The sequence below is a fragment of the Coturnix japonica genome, chromosome 1, assembly GCF_001577835.2.
Source record: "Coturnix japonica isolate 7356 chromosome 1, Coturnix japonica 2.1, whole genome shotgun sequence".
NCBI classification, from domain to species: domain Eukaryota; kingdom Metazoa; phylum Chordata; class Aves; order Galliformes; family Phasianidae; genus Coturnix; species Coturnix japonica.
In genome coordinates, this window is record NC_029516.1 from 104678358 (window position 1) to 104704187 (window position 25830).

At 34.5% G+C, this 25830-nt stretch overlaps 1 protein-coding gene across 2 annotated transcripts in view; it reads right to left on the bottom strand.

The window, feature by feature from the left end:
- IL1RAPL1 (interleukin 1 receptor accessory protein like 1) overlaps positions 1 to 25830 on the bottom strand; it is a 667444-nt gene that overhangs the window by 188981 nt on the left and 452633 nt on the right. The gene's annotated exons all lie outside the window — the stretch shown is intronic.

The window sequence follows — 25830 nt, forward strand, 5'->3', positions numbered from 1 at the left end:
AAACCATTTTTGAACACATGATTTAATGCATCTGAAATTATGCAAGTTTTTTTTTGTTTTTGTTTTTTTTTGTTTTTTTTGTGGGTTTTTTTTTTTTTTTTTTTTTTTTTTTCTAAAGTCTTTGAAGAATCAGATATTTTACACTTTCTAAGTTTCTACTGTTAGATCCGACAAACCTTGACCAGGGAAAAAGACTGCATACGTATAGGCACCATGTCCAAATATGGTCCAGTATATAAGTTATACCCAATCCAAAGAAAACAGAAACTTTTCTGTCATCACATGCACCAAACAGTTGTAGTTGGTAGTTTGAGACTGTGACAATAACCACATAGAACTGGGATATATGAACCTCCCAAATCACACCCCTTCAACTCAGGCCAATTTACACAACCACAACTTTAAATATATATATATATATATATATATATATATACTTTTTAGTTCTAGACTTGTAGTAAATCATAAAAATTCTTTTACTTCGTGGCTATTCAGTGTTCAACCTTTTTAAAAAGTAGTTCTACTCACAAATGTTCCCCATCAAGAATTCACATTTTTCAGGATTTTCACAAAAGTTATTAATCCACATTTCATGTTACCTGAAAAAAGCATCCTGCTTTTGAAAAAATTAAGGAATTAGAAAATGTGATGATACCATATTAATGGCAGTTCACATTTTACTTCACAACACATCATTTAAGGAACTCATCCCATACAGTCACAGTAATTTGTGATTAGACAATGTTGTTAGCATATCATCACCCACTTAGTTCTGAGCCTCCCATTGCAGATTAATTTTGGTGTGCGTGTGTGTAATACTTGTTGAGGTAATTAAGTCGAGATTTCACCTTCTGTCTATCAGGTTCTGGAGCATATGTTTAAAAATCAAACTAGCTCAACCAGTAAGAAAAGCACAGGATTTTCTTACTGTTTAAATCAGTTTGATATTAGTTTCTTAAATTGCTCACCAATGTTACAGAGGGGGAAAAAATATATATATAATAATAATAATAATAAAAAATCATTCCTACATGCTAAAGGAGAATTGATTTATTAAGCAGTCATCAGTCTCACAGGATGAGAATTTGGAACAATGACAACAACACTCTCTTGTACTTTGTTGTTTTCCTATCCTAAAGCCCAAGAAATGTTCATTCTAAGCACTGAAGAAACTGTAATATAAGACAGAGCTGCACTAACTTAGATCTAAAACATAATTGTTCAGTAATTCTCACTGCATTTGGAAGACTTGATATAAAATACTTGTGTGTGTGTGGGGGGGGGGGTGTTATTCACTGTTTGTATTTCATTATTCTCATCCCACAGCAAGAGTTTCACAACATTTTCACATCTTGAAGACATACGTAAGCTCCATCCAGAAGATAGAAACAAAGACCTTTCAAAAAACCATGAAAAGACATTATTAAATATTTGTTTTCAAAGAATAAATTATTTTTATATAACCTAAGTAAAATTTTAACATAGGAAGGGAATTAAAAATAGTATTGCCTACACAGATGTTTTAGTTGTTTCATTAGAAAACAAGTATGTCTTTCCCTATTTCCTATTAACATGACCAAATAACTTCCATCTCCTCCTAAGAAAAGCCTTTTCTGAATGTTTGTTGCATCAAACAAAAATAATATATTTTTCCTGTGCAGTTTCTACCTATTTAAGAAACAAAAGTGCTCTGTGGAGAAGAGGACATTCAAGAAAGACCTTATTGCCCTCTACAACTGCCTGAAAGGAGGTTTTGGCAAGGTGGGGGTCAGCTTCTCCTGGGTAACGATGAGAGGATGAGAGGGAATGGCCTCAATTGCAACAAATGAGGTTCAGGTTGGATATTAGGTTACAGAAGAAAACTGTCTTCTCTGAAAGAGTGGTCAATGCTGGAATGGGGTGCCCAGGGTGGTGGTGGAGTCACCAATCTTGGAAGCTTTCAAGAAACATTTAGATGTTGCATTAAGGGGCATAGTTTAGTGAGGAAATTTAGGTGGTAGGTGGATGGTTGGATTAGATTATCTTGGAGGACTTTTCCAACATTGGTGATTCTAAATGATATATAAATTTTTCATGAAATAAAATTATCTACATTTTCTCTTCAGTGGTTAGTACAAAACATATGCTATAACTACGGTCATTGTACTGCTAGATTTAAATCGAAGAAAAATGCATTACAAAGACACTTATATACTTTCACTGGTTATTATTATTACATTCATTGAAGAAATTTAATTTTCTTAGTTACTGTCATGGAGTTATCTAGATCAATCTATGTCTGTGATGGGGGTCTTGGGGGGGGCGGGTGGCTCATGGTCTCCGACAAATGGGAAGGGAAAAAATGCAAGGGGTAGGGAGATGGGAGCTGGGCTCAAGGAAACTAACAGAGAAGCGGCAATGACCTAAGGAGGAAAACTTGTTTTACTAATTACAATCTAATTGAAACTGAGGCTAATAAATCAGGTAAAATAAAAGAGAGAGAGGTTTCCAAAGACAGAGAAGCCTATTTTAAAACTGAAGGTGCCACGGCTTGGAAGCACACCCACACCCTCTGCCAGGCAGTGAGAGAGAGAGAGCCAGCGTCACTTCCATGGCATGTTTCCCTCTCCGACCGTGAGGTCCTCTGGGACATGTAGTTCTTCTCTGTGCTCCACATGATGTTATGATGTGGAATACCAATAGCAAAAATTACAAAACCATGACAGTTACTTAAATTCATTTAGAAATAATCATAGAACATTTAGCATAATGTATTGAAACTCTGTCCAAGGTAAAGACTTTTGTACATTGCTGAATTCCTTTATGTAAAAGCAGTACTAAAATTGGATATATAGCTAAGATATGTCTCAGACCTCCCATGACAAATTCATCTGTGATTTATTACAGTTTATAGTGACAGTATTTTATATCATGGATGACATACTCTGGTTGCTAAAAGCCTATATAACTTGTCACTTCATGTCTCCTAGATGCAACTGTCTCCTATGCCAGATACTCCATAAATTGCATGATGCATTTTCAGAGAATAGCATTCATCCTTTGAAAGTTTTGTAGAAAATAAATAGTAATTTCTGAATTGTATTTCTAGCTCTCTGATGCAAAGAAGCTCTATAGATTTCACATAGCTTTTCCTGTTAGCTTGGATTGGAGCTACTGATACCTACTGTGAATTAATGGAGTCTGGAGACACAACAGCTGCTTGAAAAGTTCAATACTGGGATAGGTATTTCAATAGCACTGGCATCCTGTTGGTAGTTCATCAGTTGTGTATATTCTTAAGTAAATGCAACTCTGTAAGATCAGTTTAAATGCAGCAGAAGAAATTCTACAGCATTTTTACTGATAAAAGAAATAATACTTGCCTGTGTGGCAGACATAATGGCAACATTACATTTACCTGCTACAGGTGCTTGAATTCATCGTTTTTTTATTCAAGAATAAAAACCCACTGAAGACTGCTTGTTGTTTGTTTACATATCTTAAGCAAACTTAGGGAATTACAGTCCTTCAATAATTGAAGACATATATTTAAAAGAAAAAACAACATCATGCTTTCTATCTGTAAATGGCAGTCTGGACAGTAATGTAGATTATGTTGGCAATCTTAGTATTGTTACTCACTATAAGTCACTGAGAATGGACAATAAAACAGAAAATTAAAGGACTCCCCATGCCATCACAAAACCTAACGCTGAATAAGCTACACTGCTGGTCTCAAACGAGTTCTGAAAAGATTGAAAATGAACAATAAGCAAACATACAAACACAGTGAGATGGTATAAGTGAATACAGTAATTCCTTAAAAGGCTATCTGGAAACAGAATGGCTAAATCTGAGCATTACCTACTATTTCTACTTCCATTCCCAGCAGATCTTCTAAAGAACCTCACACTTTTCTTTCTGACCCACATATTTCACTGAGATCAGTAAAATAAAAATGAAACAAAACAAATCAAAACAGCAACAACAACAACAACAACAAAAAACCCACACCCTACAAACTAACAAAAATTCTCATGATACTTTCAGAGAATGCACTATTATTTTAAAACTAAGTTTATGAAATTCTAGATCTGGATTGTTTCTGTTATATTCTTAGCTTTCTTGAAGGAGACCAGTTTTCACAGGATAACCAACACAGAGGAGAGATATTTTAAAAGCTTTTAGATACATAAATTCTTCATTTTTACTTACATTAACCTTGGACTATACTTGTAATGCCCCAAATCCAGTTTGTAAATAAAAGCAACTTTGAATGTGATAACCTAAATCCAGAAACATAAATGAACCAGTTTGTCTGAGACCTTTCCTTCAGAAACATATTTAGAATTCTTTGTTTTTGAAGGGCTTCTACAATTGAGTGTTCTCATGCTGAGTCATATAAAAGATGCTCATTTTTGCCACAGTTTTAAAGATTCAAATAAATCTCAAAAATGGAGGTTCAGTACAGTCTACTAATTCTAGTGTATGTGTGGTCCTATGGTTTTTGGGATGTACTGAAACCTGTAATCAAGGCCTATATTATATAAAGGAAACAAATCAGGGGTGTGATTCCCCGTTTTATTCAGTTCTTGTGACACATTTTTCAGAATGTTGTGCATTTTACCCCAAGAAGTGTGAAAAATATGATACTATAAGTAGATGACTTGTCATAATCCTATCATACAGAACGCATTCCCTGAAGCAATTAGAGGAGAGGGGCAGTTACAGAGTTTAAGATACACATACAAGATGTTCAGCTTGGGTATCATGCAATGTCAGCATAAATATTTCTGTTTGAAAATTGAAAAGTGTAACTTTTACCAATAAACATTTACATTTCTGTGTTATCTATCGACTGTCCAATAGCCTTCTCTATGGAAAATTTTATGAGTACATGATCTGGAAAAGACATTCTTCTAAACTTTTTCATTTATAAAGTACTCCAAATTTCTCTCTTCTGCCTACTGGTTTTCTTAAAATTGATTTGACAAATTGTCACAGTTAGAAGAGTTAATCATGCAACAAACCCCACCACATCACAGGCACTGGAGGGAAACAGAAAACAACTCGATCGAGATAAAGAGGTAACTAACTCACTAAACATTTTAAAGGGATATGAGATAATACAGTATACAAGAAATTAGGGGTAGTAAAAAAAGTATTTGAACCTTCCTCTTATTCAGTCGACCAGGCAGAAGAGGAAGATCTCAAGTTGCAGCATCTTCCTCCAGGACAGGAAATCATACGGGAAGTACTGAAGCCTTTTGGGAACTGTCATTTGTCCCTTTCCCAGTGTTGCTCCCAGAAACCAGAACCTGCATGGGAGCAGCTGAAATTGCTGGGAATCAGGAAGTGCAGTATTCTTTGGTACTGATAGCTTACTGCACAATATCATGATAGATAATACTAAAGAAAATCATGAGACAAATTGAGCTGTTTTCCTGAAAATTTTGAAGGACTAATGGAATTTCAATATGATTTTTAAAGTTCTAAAGCTTGTTTTATGGGAAAAAGCAACAATTTTCAGTGTTACAATAATAATTACGTGAACAGATAAATATGTATTTTTCTGTACCTTTATAGTTCCCAGCAATGCACTGAATACCAAATTTCTGAACTATGTGAGCTGTCTCAAATCTCTGTGACATACTAATGTCCCCTGTGAGAATATCATCTTATCACAGTAATGCTTTCTGTACACACAAGCACAGAACCACCTATCATATCCTGAGCACAGACACAAAAAATTCAAGCGTGCACTTTTCAGATCTCTGTACTACATGTGAATTTAGCCTTTTTTTCACTGACAATACACCACAATTACTGAGATTCCCAGACAGATGTCTGCCAGCATTATTCTTGTCTGAGTTCCCATTCAGAAAAGATCATATTTACTGGTGCCACTGAAACTACTGATAGTCCTACTAAAGTCATTAGTGAAGAATGGTAAAATCCATGGGGAGAAAATAATAATAATAATATTAATCGGCATCTTTTTTATGCTTATGGTCTGTAGAAGACAACTTGAAGATTGCAGCCAGTCAAGGCGCTCTCAAACAAAAGACTTAACTTAAAAAAAAACAAACTACTGAACCCTTCACAGTATTCAAACAGTGTAACCATAAAAAAGATTACAAGAATCATCCTTTTGATTCAGTCTAAAAGTAGACTCAGTAACCCAAACAAGTCTTATCGTGTGAAAACCAATCACAGAAGTACAACAGTTCACAAATATTGCACATTGCATTTCATAAACATGATTTACCAAAATTATTTTGTCACCTCTACAGAGCACTCTACTTTTGGCAGAATTAGAAGTTATAGAAATTATGTCAAGAAAGCCTAAAATCTCCACCACCAGAACAAGCACCTCACCTATAAATAAGAAACTAGGCTTTAGGAGAAATATAGACGTTTTGGAATAACAATTCTGTATTTCAAACTAATACTTCATCAAATATATTCATTTTTTTATGTCTGGACATCTGGACATTTGATATGCAATCAGTTGGTAAGCTACCATATCTGATTGATAGAATCAGGCCTGTACAGAATAGACACTGCTGCAGCAGAAATTGTACAAACTCCATTAAAAGTTAAAAAGAAAGCTTTCTTAAGGGAAGAAACCATATGTTCTTTCCTTGATGAAATTCTATTAAAAAGAACTCCACACTTTAACTAGCATTACCTTCAGTTCAAAAATGTTTGGTTACTGTTTTCTTCATTGCTGTCATTGTTTTTTGCTTCCCTTTTTCTCTCCCCCCCCCCCCCCCCAAACCTCTTCTTCCTTTTCCTATTTATGCTAGCTTCATTTCTTTTTATTAATTTATTTTTTAATTTTTAAATGTCCAGCATTGATACTGGCTCTCATCAGCTAAAACTGAATGTCACACACCTAGTCATGCATGTACAGTGACCATTGCTCTTTTTATGGAGCAGCAAGAACATCAGTGCATCTGGTATACTTAGAGGTATTCTAAAAGCTTGAAGCCAGTTGAGTCTTAGTTTACAGAAATAACACTCCCACAGCCAATCTGTTAGAGATCTCTAAAAACACTGGTAGAGAAACCACCGTGGGAGAGGCTGCTCTGGAGTACTAAGATTAAATTAGGTTCCCATCTCACACATTAGCCTGGTCGGTTCCCTGCCTACACAGCGGAAGGAATGAAGTTTGCATACTCCATTCTTTAGTGTGCAGTGATTTTTGAGGACACTGAACAACAAGGAATGTTCTACCAGTCATGTCTTTCTTGGAGGTCTAGGAATGAAGTTTTCTCATTGGTTACATTATGAGTTATTAAAAAAAAATAAAGCAAATACAGAAACACAGAACATTTTTAGACTAAGTACTTCTAGACAGACTACATAAATACGTCAGATTTCCCAGGATTCTGTAGCACAATTCACCACTTTTTTAAAAGTCTCTGATTTTAGTAAAGAAAACATTTATTCCTTTGTTATCTGCTTAATTATCATTTAATTATTTTTTCCAAGCATATGGAAGTAATCAGATTGTTCAGCAGTTTTAGAAGTTTTTAGAAGTTTTAGAAGAAAAGAGAGCTTAAAAATAGATTCTTTAAAACTATCTCAAAAACAGTATCTTAAAAACTCCGTAAAGATGCTTCTCTAGAAAAGCTTTTTTACTTAGCGTATTTTTAAGGCTGCATCTATAAACGAAGGATTAAAGTAAACAAAAAAGATACAAAACAGAACCTTTTTTTCAGGTTTTACGCTGTCAGTCAAATTTATCTTTTGAAAGTAAATGGAGAAAACTTGCTTTTTTCCTTTCATACACATAGGCAAAAGTAAACCATGTCCAGCACATCAGCTAATTAATGAATGAAATAAGCATATCTTCCAAAAAGCAAGAACCAAGGTGAAAAAACAAACAAAGAAACCAAAAAAATAACCAGAAGCTATAATCAAGAAATTTATCAGTGAAATTAGAACTGGAAAGGCTGTTTATTTCCTTATGTTTAATTTTTAAATCTCTTTTTGTTGAAGTTGATATTTCAAATAGAAGGAAAACATAGGTCAGACTTCATACAGAATACATGGAAAGAACTGAGAGACAGCTCTCATTTCTTAAATAAATGATTTAGCAATTCTAACTTTTAAGGAAGCACGGCATCAAAAGAAAAGAGTACATAAGAAATATGATCATTTTCAAAAAACAAATAATGTTTTTGTTTTTTGTTTTGTTTTGTTTTGTTTTGTTTTCCTGTACAATAGTGAATGACTCTTTTTCTAATACCATATTCATTCTGTCATGCATACAAGTATCCATGAGAATCCAATGGAATTTTATACCATCCTGCATTGTTTTTATTTATCTCCATGCCTGCAATAAAAGGAATGAGCCTGACTAGAACTACTGTTACAGCAGTAACAGGAAAGAAATCCCATAAGCAGTGTTGTGTATAAGAGCTGAAGTTGAAAGTAATCACTCCTTGTTCATGCCTCTGTACATTTATACTTATGTTCTTTTGCCCCGTGGACTCTCAATATATTTTACTTCTTACAAAAACAAAACATAATTCTAGTTTAATTTTTGTTTGTAAATTCACTGTCATAGCAGTTGTTACTAAAGAAACTATGCGATGAATTTTATAAATGTTATCAGTTCTCTCTAGCATTTTTTTTTTTTTCTCACATGTAGCCTGCTCCTACACTTCTATAATGATGGAATCTTACAGGGGAATTACAGAGAACAGAGTAAGTAATTTCAGTAGAGTAAGTGACAAACAAAAGGTGACACTCAGGTTTATGCCTCTGCTGCAGCTAAGCAACAAAATTTTATGCTCGGAATTGATGGTGCTGGTATGAAAAAAGTTTACCACATAATAACCTGACTTTGATAGTAATTTTTCTATTGCAGTTTATCTAGATAAAACTGCGCCCCAGCTCCTGAACCATAAAACAACCTTTAGTAAGTGAGCAATACAGAATCCTCAAAGAATTCAAATAGGATACATCCTTTTCAAGTTGCATTACTACATTGTTAAAGAAAAATAAAATACCACAGTCACGTTATGCTGTAATCAACCTTGTTTAATAGCAGTGCATTATAGTGAAGTTATAATATAATAATTTTATATTATATATATTTATATTTATAATAACAAACAACAAATATTGTTTGTTATATTATTATATAACAAACTTATAGAGACAGACTTATTCCCTGAATTCAGTTATACCATTTGATTACTTAAATATAACTCACAGATTTTCATCCACATTAAAGTCATTGAAAGACCCGAGCTTGACCAGAACAGAAATTGATTATGGGGGAAAATATCATTTAATGATTTCTTTACTACATTTAATAAAGATGCTATGAAAAAAAAAATAAAAATGTTACATTATACACAGTAGGTATTTTGAGGGGAAAGAGCTTTTTTTTTTATTCAGAATTTCATGGGCTTATTTTCTTTCTTCATGGATGCTGGAAGCTGAAGAAAATCTCCATCTGTACATTTTCAAAAGAGTCAAGATTAAGCTACATATCTTTCCAGAACGTAGACACACACCATGGGACTGCCTGGAGGCACCAGCATTAGTTACATGTTTTTGCCCTGTGTATTTCCTTCTAAAGATAGGCAAAATAGCAAATGCCATGTTAGCAAAATGGCAAATGTCATGTTAGCCAGGACCAGGCTTTCACAACTAGGCCCAAAGTGCCACTGCACTGTAGCATGTGCAAGCCAAAACCAGCAGTCTGATCTGTCCAGTAAGGGTGCTTCATTAAGGTGTTGATGGAATCTTAATGAAATAACAAATATGCAATCTATATAGCATAATCAATGGACTGTCCACATTAGCTTATGCTGTATTCATCAACGAAGAAAGATTAGTCCAGTTACAGAGCTGCAGCTCCTCTTCGCAGAGGTAATATGCAATTAATTCAGATTTAATCACCAATAAATTTCATTGGAAGGAGCTATTTGTGAAAACTAAAATAATCAAGCACTTGTAAAAACCTTCAGTAAAATCAGAAATCTAATTAAGTATTATCACATTTTCTTTATCTCACAGAGAAAACAGAAATAATAGGATATAGGTACTGATGATTTTTTTCTAGTTTTCAAGAACCAAGCTACCCTAAATTCTGCATGTTGAAACCACTTCAGTAAATAAGTAAATCCTCACCTCAATAGCATTAACCAAATAAATTTGGATGATATATGAACTCATAGACAGCGCAACATGACTTCATTTCCACTTACATGATTCACGCTATGCATGTTTTGAACTCCCTGATGGGCTAAATCAGCACGTATGTTACACAAGCATAAGACATAGAAAATGAGATTGATATCTGTATAAACTGCAAGATTAATTTAATAAGTAATTATGATTAGTAAATAATTGCCCTAGATTCATTGAATGGATTTTTAATAGAATGTTTGTTCACTTTCTTCTCTGACGGTATCACTGCAGGGCAAAATTAAGACTTAATGTGTCTCCATTTTAGGCCTTTCCTACTTAATGAAAGCAATGGATTTTCTCAATTTACAGCTTGAGTCCTACTAATATTTGTTTTATGGGATTTTACTTTAATGGATGAGCAATTTGGTCCATAATATAAAGAGGAAGAAAGAGAAGGTTCTTATCTTTACAACATGCAACTCAAGAGCACTTATAAGGAACGTGGAAGAGAACTCCAAGCGCTATGACTGGAATATACAGTGTGAGTGCAGGCATGTTAATAACTGGACACTAGCTATGACACTGGTTCCGAGGGAGTCTGAGGCTAATTTCAAGGCAAAGTGAAGGATTTTTTGCCCTCACTACTGGTGAATTTGCTACTCTTTTCATCTGTGCATGGCAATAGAACAAGGGGAAACAGCCACAAACTGAAGCATAGGAAGTTCAGCACAAGTATGTGTAAGAACTTTTTCACAGTATAAGGGAGACAGAGCACTGGAACAGGCTGCCCAGTTAGGTTGTGGAGTCTCCTCCTATAGAGATGTTCAAGACCCACCCGGACGCCTACCTGTGTGACCTGGTCCAGGGAGCCTGTTTTGACAGGGAAGTTGGACTCCATCTCTGGATCTATCTTCCAGCCTCTCCAGTTCTATGACTTATGAGCTGTTAAAGCATTAGTCAACTACTTTTAAATAGCTTAAACTTATGTTGAAAATTTCCTAGTCACTTTCTTTTAGAGAACAATTTCTAGCTATAACTACTGTTGAATTTATGTTATATGACAAAATATAGAATTGCAATTTCTCACTTGATAACATAATTTTCAGGTTCAATAAGAAACAACCTCCCATGTCCAAGAATAATGTAATATTTCAATATGAAAGTAATGAGACACCAGTTGTTATATTTTGCTTATAATCAGCTTCAGATTTTCCACGTCACCTGTTTTCAGCATAAAATAATCTCTTGAAAATAATAACATTGAAATAGGCACATCAGGCCATGCATGTCAGGATGAACAGAAATGTGAAAATTGAAATAAAAAATTCACTTTAGAGTTCTAAAACTCAGCAGATTTCTAAAGGAAATTCATCCAATATTCAGAATGATATGGAAATCATAATTCAAAGATATCGACTGAGAGTAATGGATGCTATGGCATGATTAAAAAAATTTTAAAAAAGTAAATTTCTCTTTGAGCAAGAGCTGTGGGCACAGAAAACACTTGACAAGTTTACAAACTTCAAGGAGGCCTGGAGAAAGGCAAGTAAAAAAAAATAACTGTATGTCCATAACCACAGATAAATAGTAAAGTCTTTGAAGTTATGTAATTAAAAAGTTGCCTATGTTACATAAATTGCTCTGACATTCCGTTGTGCATTACCACCTGTCAAGAGCTAGGATTACGACCCACAAAAAAAAGCCACATAGTTGTTCTGAGGCAAGAATATAAGTTACCAGGTTCACAATTAGTAACAACAACAAAAAATAATAGTAACTGAAAAAAAAACAGTGCCAGGAAAACAACAACAAAACTAAACCAAAGCTTTTGAAGACAGCCACAGCCAACACACTTAAAGGATTATTCATCATTTTGTAGATTCAGATAACAATATATCACATTTATTTTACCAAACCACAGTAGTTTACTTAAATTGCCAAGTATGAGTTAAAACTGATGCATGCAAATACAGACAAACTGATTTAACAAGAAAACTGGCATATTGCTTGTCTTCATTTATTAAGCCCTTTCAACTTTTTAATTTGCGTGAAAAAACGTCTTGAAGCAGATGAGAAAGTTTTAAATTAGAGAGAACAAAAATAATTTAATTCTTTATGAAAATTCGTTCGCAATCAATTAAACCAAATCAGGATTGTCTCCCTTAATCATAGAGTTTTTACTTGGACCTCATGAAAATAAAGGTACTACAACAGACAGGAAGAGAATGTTAAACATAATCAAAAGAAAAAAGAAACAAATTAGATGTACCAAACTTCTGCTTTTAATAAGACTTTTTTTTCCCACCGCAGGTACTACTGCCAAGAACACGACTTATCCATCAAATGTTCACACTGCTGGCATTCAGTTGTTTGGTACTTATCCACAATGGGGCTGTTTACGAGCCACAGCACACAACAGTTTTCTAATACTTTAACAGGAAACCCATACCTTTAAATAGGGATTATATTATGATGCCTTTACATGCATACCATACACTGTTTCAATGCTGCAGTGAGTAGGATGATGCAGATCTTAATTGCACATAATTCAGATTTTTATTATTTTTATTTTTTTTTAAATTTTTTTTGTACAGTCAAATATTCCTCTGCTGGACTGACCTACTCTGCAGCTCTCAGCACAAAAATAACCAACAACAGGAAAACCACCAGCACTGGGACAACTTCTAATTTTCAGTATGTTTTACTGCATATTTACCAGAATACGTGTTCCTACTCCCATCTTGTACAAAATATGATGGATCTTCTATCATATTTTCATAAACTGGAAAAATGCATTTTGCACAAGATGTGTTTATCCTGAAAATATTTGCTTTTTCTTCAGCCTACAAACAGTTAATCATCTGCCGTATGTTAATGGATAACTACCAGAGAAGGTGGAGGGTGCTTTTACTCACTGATAACGTGGTAGTATACAAGAAACTGAAGAGGGATCATTAGTACATTCTTGAGAGACATTCAACCCTAGAGAGCTGAAGAATAGTTGAAGAATCAAATCATTTGAAATTATAATAAAAGCATAACACCAAAACAACAACAAAAAAAAACAAAAAACAAAAAACAAAAAACAAACAAACAAAAAAAAACAAAACAAAACTTTTTTGCTCCACTGCCAGCCCTTAAGTGTGGTCTGGGAAGGGGTGGATCCTTGCTCCAGCCCTTCAAGTAACTCAGCTGTATTGCATGCACCTGAGCTCTGCTGAGTTGGCTTTGCCATCCTACCAAGTGCTCACTGTTTCAAGCCATGACTTAGTATTTCCACTACACTTTCCAAACACATTTTCACAGGGAACATCTAACCAGAGAGAAACTAGGAATATGAGAATCATGAGACTTCAGTAATTAGATTTTTACCAAAATAAAAGATGTTGTACATCATCTTTTGACAAACATCAACAAACTCCTTTTAATAAAATGTTTTTAATATATAGGCATCTTCATGATTTAACAGGAACGTAAATCATGATACCCTTAGCACTGGTACTGGGTTTAGAATGACATGGATACAATCAGATACAACTAATGATAGTCTGTCCACATGTTATCAGGTCATATAGTATTCTCATGAATATAGCTTTCATGAACCTAGTTCAAAGCTGAACAGAAACTAACTGAACATCTTGCATGAATAGCATGAGGCGCTAATATGATCTCAGAGTCCAGCAAGACAAGATTTCTACCTTGGAAGGATGGTGAAATCAACACATGCAAAAGTACTCAATTATTTAATCTGCCCTGCCCTGCTTGATATTGAAGAAATTTTGCAGCTACGCAGCTTCTGATGTTGTATAAAATAAATTAAAATCTGGCAACAAAGTACAAAAGTAAAGTTAAAATGTCATAATCTGAGTAATAAGAAATTCAGATTGCCTATTAAAAAAAAAAATAGTTGCTTGCTTGTGTTGTATTACTTTGCTTTTCTCCTTTAATGTAATAAGTAATAATAAGTAATCTCATTTCTTGTTTAAATTTGTCTTCTCCAGTTCAGTGTTTGGATTTTGGACTCATCTCTTCATGCTGATTCTATACTGCTTTTTTGCAACTGTGGTAATGCAGCTTAACCAAAGCATGCCTGAGCCATAAGATTTCTCTTGAGAATTCTCTCAGCTTTTCAAGGAGGGAAGCTAAGTCACTAAATTTAAACGTGTTTCAGCACTGTATATTTTGCAGCATCTAGTCTCTGGAGAGACATAAGACTAAATTGGCATGAAAACAGGATTGTCACTCAATAATATCTGGAATATGTTTGCTTCTCTTCTTTGAACTGTAATCCCAGAATGGTATATTTCTGCCAATTTCATGCTTCAGTCTTTGAAAACAAAATTGTTTCAACATATAAGAAAATCAAGGAAAAACAAAAACAAAAACAAAACAAAAAAAACAACAAAAACACTTTGAAGTCTTTGTCCATTCAAAGTTGTAAAAGAAAGACAGAAATGAAAGTCCAGACTTAATAAAGGAAGAACAACAAGTAGTAACTCATAGGGATTAATTTCTTTCAGTTCATGTTTTATATTAATTGAACATCTGTTCTTCACAAATACTAAGGTGAATCTTGTCCAATACACCTGCAGGGTGAATCTAAATTAAATAATGTTTTGTTTGGAAACATACGAAATGGAATTAGGATTTAAGAGAGTATACCAGAAATGTCCAAGAGTAAGATATCCAAATAATTACAGAAAACAGAAACCACTGAAAGATATTTGCATTATGAATAAGTGTTTTTGTTTTCTAAGATGTAATTCTCACATTCCTATGACTCAAGCTATAATTTTAAGTTCTTTTTCTAATGTACTCTGTGCTGATTATATACTGCTCTAGTAAATAACAATCATTAAACTTTCTACAAGGTAATGACATTGCTAGGTCCTCAGTGCAAACTCAAATTGCCTTCAAATACTTAAATCTGATAGACCCTCCTGAAGAGTTAGATACATACACATAAATAACCATGGAAACAATGAATATGTTTATCTAGCTAAGATGTCCAAAATTAGAAAACTGTCTTCAGGAGAGAAAATGTTTTCACTCAACCCACTAGCTTGATGTTTTATAGGAATTATTTAATATTCAAACTAGAATACCATTTGCACATGCAGTCCTTACTTTAAAATATCAAAAGTGCAATGGTAAAGAGTACTAAATAACAACTGAAAACTATTTGATGCTGTTCTTGCATGAAGTGAAGAAAAAGAAAACATTGAAAGAAAAGATAAGAAAATGTTCAATGCTATGTTTACAGTTAGAGCTTTCAGAAATTACCTTTAAATATTGACAGTGCTTCCCCTCCCTTACTCTCTAAATTTCTTTATAATCGCACAGTGGAATTAATGACTCACCTATCTTTCACATCTCTTACTGATTAAATAACACTAAACATCATAATCAACAACAACAAAATTTAGTGAAGAGCATGACCACTTCGAGTAAGGCTGAGGTTCTCAAGGCTGTCTTGACATCTTTAATAGTCAGACCAATAATTGTTGGAATACTCTACCCCCTCATATGGAAATCTGAGATGTGGAGCAGAATACGCTCACCATGATTCAGGTGGAACCAGTTAGAGACTTTCTACTACAGCTGGAAAGTCACAAATCCATGGGCCCAGATTAGATTCACTTGAGGGTACTGAGGTAGCTGGTGGAAGGGATGACCAAGCCGTTTTCTACCATCTACCAGCACTCCTGGTCAATCAGAAAGATCCCAGGGGATTGGAGGCTTGCCAGCACAACTCTACATAGTACTGGACACAATTATTCAGTGATTCCATTATTCTGTTCTTTGATTATATGATTCTAAAGATAAGGATTTTTCACCCATAAGTAGTTAAAGTATGTGTTGAACTATTGTTGACTATTTATAGGAACATAATTGTCCATTTATGAGTAGAAGGAAACTATTAAAAAGTTTTCCTACTGCTGTATTTACAGTAAAGCATGAAAATACTGTACATACAATAAATAATAACTACAATGGGTTCATTAACTCAAGAAAATTTTTCCCAAATTATTTATCTCTGCGATGTATATTTAAAAGCATTGGAAATGTATTTTTTTTTTCATAAATGCAAATCTCAGATTACACAAATATGTACATACATCATTTCCACACTGTATACTTAACCATAGGATGTCTAAATATAGTCATACAGATTTACACAGATATTTTGCCTATGCAAATGTCTACTAAAGTTCATTTAAAACATAGGAGTATCCTAATTATACCTACGTAAACAGTTCTGAGTTTATTGATTGTAAATAATAAAAACAGAATGGAAAAATTTGTTTGTATTTTCTGATTTCATAGGAAAACATTCTGTTCATCTGTGCCACTGTAAATAACTTATGTTCAGAAATACCATAAAATTAAGAGTTCAAAATACTGCAATAGGAAGGTCTACAAACCAGTACAATAAACAAACAAAAAGAAATTAAAAGTATTTAATATGAATAATATCACTGTCATAAAACAATACTAAGAGACTGAAAGAGGACTGTTAAGCACAACAAGAACGAATAATTACCCTCATACTATTAAGCTGAAGAAAACATTTCATTTCTCAGAATGTACAGCTTCATTTTATTGTTGAAGTACATTAAGAGTTATAGTGAAATAACTTCAGTATTATATTTAGTCATTAGATATTCCTCTGTCTTTTTATATAGAATTATGAAAGTCAAACTGGTCCCAGTAGTTTATAAACCTATTATGAATAAAATGTGAGATGACTGTTATTTCACATCTGTCAGAGTGTTCCATAAATTTTTGATGAAGTAACACCAAAATGATGTCTTTCCCACAGTTGCATAGTGCTTCAACATTCTTTTCTCCAATAAGACATTGGAGGATAATAACAATAACTTTCTCACAAGCAATTATATCTCCCCACGCTTGGGAGCTAGGGAAGAGATTATACCAACTTCTTGTTCCTTTCATGGATGAGCCTGCTGTTAATTCAGTGTCACTGTAGGTAAATAAAATTTTGGTCTCTTTAAACAGAGATTTGGAATGGACTCTGAACAAGATCAAATCAAATGACTGGAGTACCATGAAAACGTGGAGAAGCCTAATTTTGGCCAGTTTGTTCATAAGTTCCATCCTGCTTTTGAATAGAAAACAAACATCAAACTTCAGGTTATACTTTGTTATTTCTGGTCTGATATTTCTTTTAACAGTTATGCTTAATGAAATTACTTGAAAAATTTGCTTATGCTGATGACAAACACAACATAGCAGACATGATAATTTGGCTCAGTGTTATGGCTGTATCTACAAATAACTACTATAATAAGGAATCCTGTGGGCAGGTCTGCTCCTTTACAGATTTTAAATATTAGCAACACACTTAAGATACTCCAAATCTTAGGGAAGGTATAAAAGCAGTGATTTCTCTATTAGCCTGTCTATCTGTAATCCTTGACCCCAAAATGCAAAGCACACAGTGAAAAGATGAGATGAACCTAATCTCCCAATACAGCCTCATGGCACACCAGAGAAACTCCCTTTGACTGGAAGGCTCCACTTCAGACCTGCAGTGCTCTCAATGAGTGACACACTTTTCCACTACATGCTCAAGACAAAAGATGTCACTGTGACATATTCTTATCCATGTAAATATTTCTAGGAACCAAAAAAGGAAAGAGAAAACAATAGCAATTTCAGAAAGATATGCTGTAAACAAGGAAAAAGCAGATGAGGTAAAGCAATCCTCCTTGACTGAAGAGCCCTTCTCTCCTGTATCATCCATTTTATATTTAAGAGGTAAAAATTTAATAGAGATAAATAACTTTATTGTTTTGACAAAAAAGAAAAAAACAAAACAACAACAACAACAAAAAACAACAAAACATTTCTCAGTGCCTTGTTTAATGAAATTATTCACTTTCACACCTTAAAAACAAACAAACAAACAAATAAATAATAAAAATAACAGATTCAAATGTTATGCGCTGTTAAAAGCATTTCCATTTTGAGCAAGTTTCTACACAAGAGAAAATTTCTACTGAAGAGCCTGTACTGATGACTCTTCACATTTTTTTTTCTTTTTTTAATTTTTTTTTTTTATTTTTCTCCAAGTGAAATAAACAAATGCAAACAAGTTACCTAGATGTATCCCATGATGAGAATGAACTACTGGGGGAACAATACTCTATAAAGTATGAAATATCTACTACTCTGATTAAAAAGAAAGCAACAATGAAAGAACAATAATAATGAAGACAAACACACACAGACACACAAAACAAAGACAACAGCAGCAACTCTCAAGATGATGCTTTTCTTTGTTTAGCAGAGATTTGTATACTTAGTTTCAACTTAGTAGAATGTTTCTTTCCTAGATAATTAACAACATGAGATTAACAACAGGTGAACAGAGAGGAAAACAAAAATTTCTGTGTTTCACTTTCAACAGAGATGGAATTGTTTGCTTCAGAGTGCCTGGTATCATGCTGTTCAGGCTCGAGGAGAAAAACACTACTGATAACACACTGATGTTTGTAGTTGCTGCTGAGGAGTTTTGTACAGAGCCGAGGCATTGTGAGGGGGCCAAGGAGATGGGAAGGATAAGAATTAGGAAAGCTGACTTAAACTGGCAAAAGGGATATACTATATCATACGACAACATGAAGAAGGAGTTTTGAAGAGGGTGGGAGGTCATCCGGAACTCTTCCTCCCACTAGGGGACTAGTTTGGTATTGGTTGAGAGGTGAAAATATAATGAATGTGAAAAGAATTTTCCTATAAAGAGCCAGGTAATAGGTTCAGCTGCCAGAAACAAGCAGAAATTTTGCAATAACCAAAGATATTACAGATACACTAACACTGCAAAGAAACTGCCATTAGACTTTATCAGAAGAGAAATACTAAAAAAATCACACACTAGTGAAATTCAGTGAAGACAGCCTCCAACATTTGTATGAAGAAGTGGGTGGAAAATTTCCCTATCGCAAGAGGTTACACAGCTACTTCCATCTGCAAGATCATATATGTACAGTGCCACACACCTATACAGCTCAGAAAACTGCTGCAAAGGAAAGGTGGACTGGGGATACAGAGTGATATCAGCAAGCTGAATAAAATGACAGAAGGAGAAAGATCTTACTGTCACATTGAATCAGGATTAAACCGTGGCATATGGTAACAGCACATGAGATGTTATACCCTCTTGGCACAGACCCTGAATACGCTGGGCCGTACTCTGGACTGGGAAAAGGGAACTGGACTAGAAAATTACTAGAAGTACTGAAACATACGCTTTAAATCATTCATCAGGAAAAAAGCAAAGAAGTGTCCAAAAATCTCCATATTTCTTTTTGACATCAAATCAGTAAGATTTTCGGTATCAGATTCTCCCAATCCATCTCATTTTTGATTAAAAGAAGGAAGAACAGGGAAGAAAAGAAGAAAAAAAAAAAAAAGAAAAAAGAAAAAAGAAAAAAAAACCTCACTTTTCTCCCTCCTTTTCCCAGGGTAGTGTCCAACTCAGCTTGTGCAGACTGAGAATCACTGCACCTAAGGCTTCTGAAATTAGGCACAGCTGGGTAACTGAAGCTAGCTTTCAAGAAGTGCCTTTCAAGGCGTGCCTCCTTAGCCTGGGAGGGAAAGAGCAAGTGAGATGAGAAGTGAACTAAACCAAGGTTTCACTGGACAGCCTGTTATCTCCATCTGTCTTTTGCTTAGCCACAACTACACTTTCATGTTCACTTTGGCAGTTAGGGACACAAAAATATATTCCTGTAAGAGTGAGCTCCACTGTGCTTATTGGTACAAAGTTCTCAGTAAGCTTACTCTATTTCTACTAGCCTGTGTGGCCATAACAAAATAATTTATTCAGAAAGATTAGAAAAACACTGAAAAACTAGTAATATACTCTTAGGTGTGTAGAATGTCTGAAGATAAAAGGAATAAAAAAAGATAGACAATGAATCATTGAATTGCTCAGTTTGGAAAAGACCGTCAAGATCATCAAGTCCAACCAGAACCTAACCATACTACTCTAACAACTCTCTGAGCACTGTCCCTGAGCACCACATCCAAATGGATTTTAAATGTGTTCAGGAACGATGACTCAACCACCTCCCTGGGTAGCCTATTCCAACAACAACCTTAACAACCCTTTTAGTAAAGAAGGTTTTTCCTGATATCTAACCTAGACCTCCCCTGGTGCAACTTATGGCCATCTCCCCTCATCCTGTCCCCACTGAAAAGAGACCAACCCAGCTCTCGCTTTCAGGTATTTGAAGACAGCAATAAGGTCTCTCCTGAGACCTCAGACTAAACAGCCCAGGTTCCTTTAGTCACACTTTGTAGGCTGAGTGGCTTCTAAAAGCCCTTTGCAAGCCTTGTTGTCCTTCTTTGAAAACATAATTGTAATACATGACATACTGTGTGATTTCTGTATTTGATCATTAGTAGTCATACACCTTTGTCAGCCCAGGTATAATAAAGATAAAGGTGATCTTCTCTAACTGCAGCCACAAAGAACGAAGACTGAAGATATCACTACAGAGGCTGAAATGTGAAACTATAAAAAACAATGAAAGTCCTTCTGGACCCCAGAATGACTGAAAACACATGCACTTTTTTTGTGGAGGAAAAAAAAAGCAATACCCAGCACAGCATCAAATGTCTTGTTGCTGGTACTTAACACACTCTCCAGCTCTCATTTGCACTCTGTGCATGACATGAGCAAAATCAGTTTAATGCACAAAGATATGAGATTTTACACAGCACTTCTGTCTAGATAACATTTTCAGCACCATTCTGTTTTTTGTTGTTGCTGTTGTTGTTTTGTTTTGTTTTTCATGTGGATTTTGTTGTAGCAGCCATTTGTTGCAGAGAGATATAAATGCATGGACCCTAATGGGGATACTGTATCTGTATGTGAGAAGAGGGTGATTTTGAACCCTCTCCTTAATGCTTTGTGGTGGGAAGATTGATTAACGAGTCTGTTCAGCATTAGATTGAAAGTAACAAAGAGGCACCTGTGGGTCAGTAAGAGGAAGGGTGAAGAAATCCTAACAAAGAATATGAGTGCAAGACCTTGAAAAGACAATTCTTTCTTAAGTAAAATGTAATTTTTCCATTTATTTTCTAGAAATTCCAGCAGATATCATCCCCGAACTGCTATATACTAATTGATTTAAAGCTGCATTTAATTTCTGAAATGAAATATTGGCTTTAAAAAAATCCTTGTAATGACTTTATTTATTTATTTATTTAATCAGTCTTTAAGAAGTAAGGCATAAGTATTATTACTTCCATGGCATCTAAAACACAGTTATTATTAGACTTCCAGAATGACTTCATCTGTATGTGAATAGTCATTTCTTATGAACAACAGCAGGAATGTAAGATTTTCTCACCAAGATTCTTTTTCAGCCCATTTTTAGAAGAACTTTCTTAGCAAAATGACTGCAGGTTAACAACACAGATTTAAAAAAAAAAAANAAAAAAAGAAAAGAGAGAAAAAAAACACCTTAATGTACATTTAGTAGAAAACAATGCTTGATTCCTTTTCTAAGACAGAATGGAAAACAGGAAAAACTAATAAACGGAGACATAAATAAATAAACAAAGACATAAATAAATAAAGAAGGTTCTAGATCAATTGAAAATCTTTATGTTTCTATTTTTTTTCTTAAACAGAGAGGTAGAATTGAAGAGTTACCTTCCTTAGCTTTGGTTGGTTGGTTGGTTGGTTGGTTGGTTGGTTTTTGGTAGAGACTTTTTGGGGAAATATTCTAGTGGCAGCGTTTGAGAAACTGTAGTGATGGAAGACAGGCATCTATGCATATATGTTTCTATTATTTTCTGAAGTCAAGAAAATGTCTTTAAATTCAAATAACACTTGGTCATCTAAAATTATTTCTTATTATATGGATTTTGAATCTTATCATAATCTCACATGTATTTCATCAGACCCAGCTCTCTCCAGGTTAAACTGTGATCTGAAAATCTTACAGTAACTGAAAATACATTTTGAAAAAGTAAAATTAGATTAAATACAGCTCAAAGAGTAGATGAGATAATAACATTTTGCTAATAACTTTGTGGGTTTTTTTTAACCAGCTTCAAGAATGAACACAAAACAAACACTATCCTAAAGAGTCTCAGATTTTTTGTTGAAGGTTCATCTATACGAATATTAGCATATTTGTACATCTATCTATCTATCTATCATCTATCTATCTATCTATCTATCTATCTATCTATCTATCTATCATCTATCTATCTATCTATGTTATATATATTGTATCTATATATCTATGGATAGATTGATATATAAGTGGACAGGAAAAAAGGAAGGAAGAAAGGAGTCCCCAGCACAAGAACGATGCAGAGCTCTTGGAACAAGTCCAGAGGAGGGTCACTAAGATGATTAGAGCACCTCTCCTCAGAGGAAAGGTTGAGGGAACTGGGCTTGTTTAGCTTACAGAAGTCGCTGGGAGGACTTCATTGTGGCCTTCCCAAGCTGGAAGGGAGCATATAAACAGGAGGGGGAATGGTTGTTTATGAGGGAGGATAGTGATATGACAAGGGGGACTGGTTTTAAAGTATGACAGGGGAGGTTTCGGTTAGAGATTAGGAGAAAGTTTTTCACACAGAGGGTGGTAATGCACTGGAACAGGTTGCCCAAGGTGGTTGTGATGCCCCATCCCTGGAGGCATTCAAGGCCAGGCTGGATGTGGCTCTGGGCAGCCTGGTCTGGTGGTTTGTTGTATTAGGCGAAATCGGACCCTCGGGATGTAACGTGATAGGCCCTCCCCTGCTGGGTCATGCATATGTAAAAAAGATAAGGATGAAACTGGATACCTATATAAGGGACCCTCACATTCCAATAAACGCCATTTTACCGCTGACCATATTGGTGTAACAAGCAGCTGTGACTTGGTCGGGGCCGTCGATACACATTCACAAAGGGACTTGACTTTCCAGGTTACCAGATCGAGGTAACAGTGGTTAGCAGCCCTGTCTGTGGCAGGGGGGTTGAAACTAGATGATCATTGTGGTCCATTTCAAACCAGGCCATTCTATGTTTCCATGAAGGAAAATAGGGAGAGAGGTAGGCAGGCAATGGGTTAGAATATGAGCTAAAAACTCTACCTGGGAATAATACTTTGTATAACTACTTGAAATAACAATTATCCTTCAGCATATGACTAATTAAGATTATATTAGTGGTGTAGGGAGAGCAAAGAGCAAATGAGGTAATCCAGGAAAACAAATACAGGAATACCTGTGAAATACCATTATTGAATGACTATTTCTCTAAAGGACAAGTTTTAGAGCAATCAATAATTTCAATAAACAACTGAAAAATAAGATATAAAGTAAGAGAAAATACTTAAGTGTTTAAAATCAAGATTAGTAACTCTGGACTCAATTTTGTCATCCAGATTCAACTTGATCCCTGTTTCTTCCTAAATTTAATCTCATAAATCAACTTACAGTTGTGGGATCAGAAATAGAAAGCACATGTCTATAACTAACTTAATTGCATAAACTCCCTCTTAACTGTCCTCTGCTTTAGCTTATGTTTATATGGTTCCATGGTTAGAAGAGTTGAATGCATAAGTATTCATATTTTTCAAAAATAGTGCAAATAATCAGTGTTTACTTAAAAAAAAAAAAAAAAAAAGATTCAACTGGATAGCTTATATGTGAAAACTGTTCAAGTTGTAGATGAAACAAAACAGAATAAATAAATAAATGAAAATATAGAATGATAACAGACTTTCTCTCATCATCCCTATTCAGTTTAGGGAATATTTTGTTTCAGAAGTTCAGACACCATAGTCATATTCTGGTTGCATCTTCTAAATTAACTGGTTAAAACATCTGGATACTCTGAAAATACATTGTTAATCTAAAAATATTTTTATGTGACCATTCAACTTGTGTAAAATAGTGCAGATTACTAGAACATATTGTTTGATACTGAAGATAAAAGAATTGAGAGCAGTGTTGGTTAAACATTTATAATACTTGCTAATAGAGGGAAATTTTCAACTTAATTTTTAGATAGGTAAAGAATAGGAATTAAAGATGGTGGTTTTTAATATACCAAAGATCAAGCAAATTTAGCAGATACTAAAAGAATTTTAACTGTTCTCTTCATTTGACCTTTACCTGATCTGTCATAGTGGTATTATCTTTGTGATTAAAATAATTCACAGACAATCGAGAAAATTACTTTTGTGCAACAAGGATTTAATCATGTCATTTCACTGAACTGAACAATGTGGGTTAAAAAGATACACAGCATATAAAGACAGCAGGAAGGCAGAATGTAAAAAAAATGTCTTTTCTCTGGAGTCTGTAATTCCTAATACTGGGCTGATAAACATTTAGAAAGGACTTTATCGATCTTCACAGACATCCTCTAATGATATAAAACCTGAAAACATTATTTTATATGTTGTCATTCAGGAATCAACATTTACAAACATTTAGAACCATTCAGAATGATGTGTCTTATCTGTGACAACCCAAGGCAACTTCACTGAGTGTAATACTTCTAAAGTTGACAGTAAAAAGGGTCAAAATGAAATTTAATTATTTTTTGAACATCAATAATGAAGATGTAGTAGGTAAGAATGTAACTAGTGGATTGTGTTAAAAGAAAAACCTTGTCATTCAGAAGAGCTATTTTATTTATTATCATTCAAAGTGCTGCCAGGACATTATTATGTTAGATACACCACATGGAAAGCTGCTTGATAAGGTCACTACAGGTTCCATAGTAATTTGAACCTGAAATCCCTAACAAAGTCCTTGGACTTTTAGTGGAACACTGACTACTTTGAGTGATAATTTGAATTAAATGTACAAAATCCCTAATTACAAAAGGATAATTGAAAACTGCTCAACAGACATTACAAACGTCATTTGTCAGGAGAGATGGGTAGATCTACCGTAGGCTCTTTGCTTCATGTACTACATTCATATAATTTTATTCTTTCAAAACTTCAACTTTCCAAACTATATGAAGTAACATTTCAGCTCAGTTATTTAAGTCATAGGGATGTTTATGTTTCTTTGCTTCTGTTTTAATATATCTTTCAATCGGATAATATTGCACATTTTTAATTTTCCTATATTTTTTATTTTACTATGGTTTTTAGCATGAGAATCATAGAATCATAGAATTACCCAGGTTGGAAAAGACCTTGAAGATCATCAAGTCCAACTGCAGCCTAACCAGTACCCTAACTCTAAAAACCCTCCACTAAATCATATCCCTGAGTACCACATCCAAACGACTCTTAAACACACCCAGGGATGGTGACTCAACCACCTCCCTGGGGAGCCTATTCCAGTACCTAACTACCCTTTCTGTAAAGAAGTTCTTTCTAATATCCAACCTAAACTTGCCCTGGTGCAACTTGAGGCCATATGAGGCCATATGAGAAAGCATGCCTCTGCTCTGTGTGAAAATGGACTGAAGTGTGCTCCAGAAAGAAGTGAAACTATAGTAAAGTAGGTGGTTGGATAACATATAAATCTAAAAATGGTAGCCCAGAATTCACTATAAGCAGCAACATTTGCCTTCTGAATTTAGTACAAAGATATAAGGAACAATTTGCCTTTTGCCTGATGGAAAATTCCTAACTGTACATGGCTTCATCTTAGACGTCATGTGTCTTAGTGTGTTAGAAATTCATTTCCAGC